Source organism: Colobus angolensis, unplaced genomic scaffold (assembly GCF_000951035.1).
Source record: "Colobus angolensis palliatus isolate OR3802 unplaced genomic scaffold, Cang.pa_1.0 Scaffold24, whole genome shotgun sequence".
In the NCBI taxonomy this organism is placed as follows: Eukaryota; Metazoa; Chordata; class Mammalia; order Primates; family Cercopithecidae; genus Colobus; species Colobus angolensis.
Genome location: NW_012115599.1, coordinates 10,867,748 through 10,876,470, shown reverse-complemented (window position 1 = coordinate 10,876,470; position 8,723 = coordinate 10,867,748). Strand labels below are relative to the sequence as shown.

Genomic DNA, 8,723 nt, shown 5'->3' with positions numbered 1-8,723 from the left:
TTGATCTCCTGACCTCGTGATCCGCCCGTCTCAGCCTCCCAAAGTGCTGGGATTACAGGCTTGAGCCACCACGCCCGGCTATTTTTTGTATTTTTAGTAGAAACAGGGTTTCTCCATGTTGGTCAGGCTGGTCTTGAACTGCTGACCTCAGGTGATCCGCCCGCCTCGGCCTCCCGAAATGCTGGGATTACAGAAGTGAGCGCCCGGCCTGCAACTCTTTTTTCTTTCCCTTCTCCCCAGCTCTACATTTTTCTTCCTATGTTTGTTTCTCTCCTTTTCTTTTTTCTTTATATATATATATGTATATATATATATTTTTTTTTTCCCCCCCTCTGTTTTTGAGATAGAATCTCGCTGTGTCACCCAGGCTGGAGTGCAGTGGTATGATCTCGGCTCACTGAAACCTCTGCCTCCCAGTTCAAGCGATTCTCCTGCCTCAGCCTCCCGAGTAGCTGGGATTACAGACATGCACTACCATGCCCGGCTAAGTTTGTATTTTTAGTAGAAACGGAGTTTCTCTATGTTGGTCAGGCTGGTCTCGAACTCCTGACCTCAGATGATCCACTTTCGGCCTCCCAAAGTGCTGGGATTACAGGTGTTAGCCACCGCGCCCAGCCTAAGCCCTGATTTCTACATCTGTAATATGGAACTTATTAATAAGGCTTGCCAATTAGAGCTAGTGCCTGCCCACCACATGGGATGCACTCAACAAATGGTAGGTATCATTTGATCTAAACTTCCCCATTTTTAGATAAAAGTGGATGAGACCAGAGAGGCAATGACTGATCTAAAGGTGACCAGGCTGTCAGATCTTCTTAGTTCCTATTCAGCTTACTCTCACCTGGATCCTTCTTAAAGTCAATTTTGAAGTATATGGTTCCCATTCCAAGGTTGAGTATCCACTAATTTTCAGCATCATATGAACCTGCTTCCATTTACAGTAAATAAAAACCAAGAGAGACCAACCCACTTACTAGCTTAAGCATAGAGATTCAAAGCAAGAAGAGGAACTTTCCAAAAGCTGTCAGCCTTATTCATATGTTGCTATCATGTAGTATATTAAAAATCAAAGAGTAGTTGAGGAAGCAATGAGCTAGCAATTCCTAATAATTCCTTCCAGATTCAGCCTAGGACATTGACTGTGTGTGTGTGTTTGACAATCTTTTAAGAATAAGAATCTGTAAGGACAATTATTTAGTGTATGATTTTTAAAAGGCACTAAAGAGGACACAGTCAGAAAAAAAACAAATATCCCCTTAAGAAGTGATATTTAGGCCGGGTGTGGTGGCTCATGCCTATAATCCCAGCACTTTGGGAAGCCGAGGCGTGTGGATCACTTGAGGTCAGGAGTTCAAGACCAGCCTGGCCAACATTATGAAACCCAGTTTCTACTAAAAATACAAAAAATTAGCTGGATGTGGTGACAGGCGCCTATAATCCCAGCTACTCAGGAGGCTGAGGCAGGAGAATAGCTTGAACCAAGGAAGTGGAGATTGCAGTAAGCTGAGATCATGCCACTGCACTACAACCTGGGCAACAAGAGCGAAACTCAGTCTCAAAAAAAAAAAAAAAAAAAGGTGATGTTTAATTCTCTTTAGTAATTCTATTGTTATCATGATTATGGATAAAAGAAAAAATATTGAAAATATTTCATCACTGTAACATGTTTTTATTTTCATTAAAGCTGTATAACAAGCCAGACATGGTACCACGTGCCTGTAATCCCAGCTAACCTGGAGGCTGAGGCGGGTGGATCTCTTGAGTCTAGAAGTTCAAGACCAGCCTGGGCAATATAGCAAGCCTCCATCTCAAAAAACAAACAAAAAACTGCATAACAAATGTTAAGAAAACTAACTGGTATATTTTGATATGCAAACAATTTAAGGTCGACATTAACGAGGACAATTTTACCTCAGGAAAAAGATAATATTAGTTTGGATGGGGTGTATATATCATATTAATACTAGTAGTACCTTACATTTCTCTAGAGCGATCTAAATTTCTGGCGCAATCTCAGCTCACTGCAAGCTCCACCTCCAGGGTTCATGCCATTCTCCTGCCTCAGCCTCCTGAGTAGGGGGGACTACAGGCACCCGCCACCATGCCTGGCTACATGTTTTGTATTTTTAGTAGAGACGAGGTTTCACCGTGTTAGCCAGGATGGTCTCAATCTCCTGACCTCGTGATCTGCCCACCTTGGTCTTCTAAAGTGCTGGGATTACAGGCGTGAGCCACTATGCCTGGCCAATGCTTTCTTTTTTCTTTTTTTTGAGAGTCTTGCTCTGTCATCCAGGCTGGAATGCAGGGGCATGATCTCAGCTCATTGCAACCTCTGCCTCCTGGGTTCAAGCGATTCTTCTGCCTCAGCCTCCCGAGTAGCTGGGATTACAGGAATCTGCCACCACGCCCAGCTAATTTTTAGAGGTTATAAAATACTTTTGCATACATTTTGATTTTTTCTTTTTCATAACAACCTCATGGCAAAGGCAGGTCAGTTACCTACAGATTAGGAAACCTAACCTTCTGGGTGACTTGTTTAGTCAGTAAGTGTGAAATAGCCTCAAACACAGGTCATCTGGCTTGTTTTCCAATGTTTTTTTTCACTACATCATACTGCCTTATAAAAACGATATAACTTTTTTTTTTCTTTTTTTCTTTTTTTTTTTTTTGAGATGGAGTATTGCTGCAACGCCCAGGCTGGAGTGCAATGGCACGATCTCGGCTCACTGCAACCTCTGCCACCCAGGTTCAAGCAATTCTCCTGCCTCAGCCTCCCGAGTAGCTGGGACTTACAAGCATGTGCTACCATGCCTGGTTAATTTTTGTATTTTTAGTAGAGACAGGGTTTCACCATATTGGCCAGGCTTGTCTCAAATTCCTGACCTCAAGTGATCCTCCTGCCTCAGCCTCCCAAAGTGCTGGGATTACAGGCGTGAGCCACTGCTCCTGGCCATCACTTCACGTTTTTAATGCTTCCCTTTTCATGTACTTTATATATACATTCACAAACACTGACTTGTTTCCAAGTAGGCATCACAACTCTGAATAAGCAAAGAGAAAGCTCTGTTTGGGCTCTTAGTTAATAAGCTGAATAAATCTTTCTGAATTTACCTAGTTCTCACTATTTATCTTATTGTTTATGTGTTTGTTCCTTATGATGAAGTTTCTTACAGTGGACATAGGGGCCAGGAGGACACATATTTTGATCAACAGATTTTCCATGTTTTCAATTATTCATAGTTTGGGGAAAGGAGGAGGACATGATTTGAGCAAAGTAAAAGAATCTCATAGCGAGCTGCCAGCTCTTACTAAACTACATAATTTGTCAATATTTTAATAATTTGACAGTACTATAATATAATCAAGGTTTCTAGAATAAATCATTTTCACTTTTCACTACTGAAAGCATAACCTAGATCTTTTCACTAATCTCATTCAGCTATAGGAAATGCTGTACTCAACCACATCCAGAATGTAGTAGAATAACTCTAGAACTAACTCTAGGATAAAGATATGTTCTTTATTCTTTTCTAAATAAGTCTTATGGCTGTGTCTGATAATTGTATGTTTGTTTATTTATTTATTCCAACGCTAACTGTTTGTCCTGAATTGTATGTTTTCTGAAAAGGAAATTATATCATAGTCCTTAGTCATTTCATGCTGGTCTCAAAATTGTTTATAGACTACTATGTTTCACCTCCTTCCGCATTATTTTGAATTCCTAGGGATCAAATGACTGAAGTAAAAGTAGGTTCTGTTTTATTAATGCTTTCTTTTTATTATTATTATTATTATTTTTTGAGACAGAGTCTCGCTCTGTCTCCCAGGCTGGAGTGCAGTGGTGCGATCTCGGCTCACTGCAAGCTCAACCTCCAGGGTTCACGCCATTCTCCTGCCTCAGCCTTCCGAGTAGCTGGGACTACAGGCGCCCGCCACCACGCCCGGCTAATTTTTTGTATTTTTAGTAGAGATGCAGTTTCACCATGTTAGTCGGGAAGGTCTGGATCTCCTGACCTCGTGATCCACCCGCCTCAACCTCCAAAAGTGCTGGGATTACAGGCGTGAGCCACCGGGCCCGGCCGGATTAGTGCAACAACATGTTTTAATGCAATAAATTCAGACTTACTTTTCCAAGTATGTTGAGCCCTGCTTATTTTCTGTACTTTCATGCTTGAGTTAATAAACTGCAAAGTTTCCCTCTTCTGTTTGCTTTGTTTTCCTTTATATACCATTTGTTGGAGGTTCTCTATTTTGAAAGAGAGGGGGATGGAAAGTAAATTATCTCCTTGGGCTTGCGAAATAAAGTTTACCTATCTACTAAATAAATATCTCATAGCTTTCTGTGGTGGCTCAGTGGGTTATTGGAACCTTTTTTTTTTTTGAGACAGAGTCTCGCTGTCGCCCAGGCTGGAGCAGTGGTGTGATCCTGGCTCACTGCAACCTCCGCCTCCTGGGTTCAAGCAATTCTCCTCCCTTAGGTTCACTGCAACCTCCGCCTCCTGGGTTGAAGCGATTCTTCTGCCTCAGCCTCTCGAGTAGCTGGGATTACAGGCGCACCACCGCGTCCAGCTAATTTTTTGTATTTTCAGTAGAGACAGGGTTTCACCATGTTAGCCAGGCTGGTCTGAAACTCCCGACCTCAGGTGATGCACCCACCTTGGCTTCCCAAAGTGCTGGGATTACAGGCATGAGTCACCGTGTCCTGCCTATTTTTTTTTCAAATGCTGTTTATTTAAAATTCATATAAGGTGGCTGGAAGCGGTGGCTCACGCCAGTAATCCCAGCACTTTGGGAGGCGGAGGCCAGTGGATCATCTGAGGTCAGGAATTGGAGAAGAGCCTGGCCCAACCTGGTGAAACCCTGTCTCTACTAAAAACATAAAAATTAGCTGGGCACGGTGGTGTGTGCCTGTAATCCCCGTTACTTGGGAGGCTGAGGTAGGAGAATCACTTGAATCCGGGAGGTGGAGGTTGCAGTGAGCAGAGATTGTGCTCCAGCCTGGGCGACAGAGGGAGACTCCGTCTCAAAACATCATCAACAACAACACTCACATAAGGCTGAAAAAGAAAAGAAAACTTCTAGGCATTCTCAGTATTAGGTTTAAGAATGAGACCTGTATGTTCATAAACAAGAGGTCATGTGAGCTGTCAGGGCCGGTAGATGGGATAGGAAGGCCAGAGCCCATTTGTAAACCAGTAACAGGAATAACAAGAGATAAACATTATCAGTTTACGCCCAGCTTTCGCCGAAACCCAGGGTAACACATTTCCACATTTTGTGACTCCCCTATCCTGACTCCCCACAGGACTTTGAGACCAGCCTGGGAAATATAGTGAAACTTCCTCTCTACAAATTAAAAAATTAGCTTCGCGTGTTGGCCTGCACCTGTAGTCCTAGCTACGCAGGAGGCTGTGGGAGGATCACTTGAGCCCAGGAGGCTGAGGTTGCAGTGAGCCATGATCCCACCACTGCACTCCAGCCTGAGTGACAGGGCAAGACTCTGTCTCAGAAAACAAAACCAACATTTAGCAAATGTAATTACTTTGAGCGAGATAGTTCAAAATCTGGGGATTTTTGGTTAGTTTTTACATTTACTACATAAGATTAGTCAGTAGAAACGAGAATTAACTTTTTGTACGACAATTTACAATAGCTATTATTTTTAAAATACTTTTATTCTTAAGAGTCAACCTTAAATTAGTTGTTTGGAATTGTCACTATTTAGTGTGTGACGAACAAGAACTTTGGAATTAGATGACATGAGTTCTCAGCCGACAAGTACTTCTAGTAGTTTAATGACCTTAAATACTTCATATGTCTTGATTTCCTCATTTGTAAATAAGAGTAATAAAATCTATCTCCTATGGTTACTAAGAAGCCTAAATGATATAAAATGTTGGGATGAGTGCTTTGTAATTTTACTGGTAGTAGATGCTGTTTAAGGAGACTTAAATAATTCAGCAAATCAGATGAACTATATTGCCATTATGTCAACTGAAAACTCCAAGTCTACCAATTTGACATTAGAAAGGGTTTCAGTAGGGGGCTCAGTGGCTCATGCCTGTAACCCCAGCACTTTGGGAGGCCAAACTGGGAGGATTGCTTGAGCCTAGGACTCCCCCTTCCCACTCTATCTCTACAAAAAAATTTTAAAAATTAGCTGGGTGTGGTGGTTCATGACTGTAGTCCCAGCTGTCTTGGAGCTTGAGATGGGAGGATCACCTGAGTCCAGAAGGTCGAGGCTGCAGTGAGTGGTGATCACACCACTGCACCTAGCCTGGACAACAAAGGGAGACCCTGTCTCGAAAAAAAAAAAAAAAGTTTTGGTTTCAGATATAAATACATCTCAGAGACTCGGGGTCTTGAGATACCTATATTAAATTAGAAATAAAATGATAAAAATCAGCAAACACGTATGCTTTCTGTGAATATATATTTCTCATATCCTGTTTCCTTGAAGTCTGCCCAAAAAAGGTACCCAGTCTGATATGCTGTTCATTATATGAAATTTTAGCCAAAAGTAGAGCCATTAACTATAAATTAAAAGTCATGTTATCACTTATTTATTTTGGATGATGGATAACAAGTGTTTATTATATCTTTCTGTATGCTTTAATTTCCAAAATGAAAGTGTTTAAAAAAATAATAAGATCCAGTAGTTAGCCTGATTCTCCAAACTTCAGGCCAGATTTTTGTATACCACAAATCTGCAGCCAGTGCAGTGGCTCATGCTGGTAATCCCCAAACTTAGTGGGGCAGAATCTGGAGGATAGCTTGAGCCTAGGAGTTCAAGACCTGTGTGAGCAACAGAATAAGAACTCCTTTCTCCACAATAAGAAAAAAAAGAAAGAAAGAAAGACAATATACAAATCTGCAGGAAGGAATCTTTCCAGAAAGGAAGAATTTGTTTCAAGAACTGTTTTGCAGGAATATCAGAAGGGTTTTTTTTTCTTTGACTCAAAGGCTATAACACTGTACTTTATAACAATGGAAATAAAGGCATTAGTTTGAACAATCCTCTATGCTGCTACTATTGTAAAGTTTGGAGCCTATAACTCACTCAAATTGGTTTATAGTCATGTGTTTACCAAATCTTTTTTCATATTCCTTTTCTCCAGGCATGCAGGAATTTATATCTCACAGCCTTCTTAGAGTCAGTCAGGTTGAGTCAGGTGACTAGCTCAAGACAGTGAAACACGTCAGCAGAAGTGAAAAGGCCACTCACTTCTGGCAGAGGCAAAGGAGAGCCCTTACAGGATTCTCCAATCTAGCTCTTCTGCCAGCCCGGAAGTGTTAGGATGGCAGAGCCAGAGACGCAAGCAGCAGGGAAGCTGAGTCACCATGGGGACGTGAGACTGACTTACAGATGACAAGTGCAGCCTCACAGCCTAGCCCATGTTGAGATAAACACAATACAGTCCTGCATACTTTACAGTCGTAAACAAGGGAGAATAGAAATGGAAAATGACCCTCTATGCCTCTAAGACCAAATTATAATGAAACAACTTATGTCTTCAGTTTTGAAAATTAAAGTTTTTGACCCTGATAAAACAAGTTTGCTATATAAGTATCCATTAACCGTGTGAAACCTACTGAAATGAGTCAAACTGTTTTCTTACATTCCTTCCACTTCAACACCAATTTTAATCCTTAGTTCCAAATTAGTTTTTAGAGACTCTTGTAAGGAAAAGGAAAATCGACCCAGAATTTTAAAAATTGTGCTATTATTAGTTTATATAGCTTTCAACAATTTACAATAGCTTGCATAATTAGTATATTTAATTAGTATATAGAGACACACATATATATATATTTGAGAGGGAACTTCACTGCAACTGCTCAGTTGCCTCCTGGGTTCAAGTGATTCTCCTGCCTCAGCCTCCCGAGCAGCTAGAATCATACAGGCGCCCGCCACCACGCCTGGCTAATTTTTGTATTTTTAGCAGAGACGGGGTTTCATCATGTTGGCCAGGCTGGTCTGGAAACCCCGACCTCAGGTGATCCGCCCGCCTCGGCCTCCCAAGGGCAGGGATTACAGGCATGAGTCACCGCGCCCGGCCTAGTGTAATTTTCAAAAGTACAAAAGCCACTAGAAACCATGACAATAAGAACTTCCTTTTGGGTTTTCCAGCATTCGGTTTATAGGACATGGACCACACATAGATGTTTTTTAAATGCTGAAATATTTTACTCATAACACAGTTTTCCCAGTAACTTGCTTCCGGTTGATTTAAAATTTGTAAACAACTTCGTCATAGCAGGTACCTTCATGAAACTCAGTATTTGAAAAAAACGTGGAGTTTTTTCCCCTTTCTTTTGACCAGAATGTATGTCCAGGGTAGTGACTTTCGAGCAAATGCATTTAAGCAACTTCGGTAATCTTGCTACGCTGCCCCCAATCCCGCTCCAAGCATGGGGAGATCAGGGTTCCACATTTTCGGGTAAGTATCAGCCGTCCTGGCGCTGCGCGAGCGCATTCTACAATTCCGAAAACTACTAACTTTTCCGTCTGCAACCTTTAATAATTGAGAGGGTATGCGCAACTCAGAAAAGTGCGCCCGCTGCGGTCGGGTGCAGGGTGGACTGGAGGAAAGGAGACACCCATTTGCGGTGCGGCCCCGGGCGGGGTCCCCCGACACGGCCTTCCCGGCGTGCCACGCGCGGAGGGGACTCTTAACGTGAAGCGCTGGGTGACTCAGCCGCGTGGCCGCGCGGACTGGGGC

At 42.3% G+C, this 8,723-nt stretch overlaps 1 protein-coding gene across 1 annotated transcript in view; it reads right to left on the bottom strand.

Annotated features, from left to right (window-relative positions):
* The window catches only part of PXT1 (peroxisomal, testis specific 1), a 58,071-nt gene extending 49,451 nt beyond the window's left edge, over positions 1–8,620 (bottom strand). The window contains exons 1-2 of the mRNA XM_011945350.1: positions 8,266–8,620; positions 4,127–4,246 (exon numbers count right to left, since the gene is read on the bottom strand). The gene's annotated coding sequence lies outside the window, so the exon portion shown is untranslated. The remainder of the gene's footprint in view (positions 1–4,126; positions 4,247–8,265) is intronic.
* Positions 8,621–8,723: the final 103 nt, after the last annotated feature.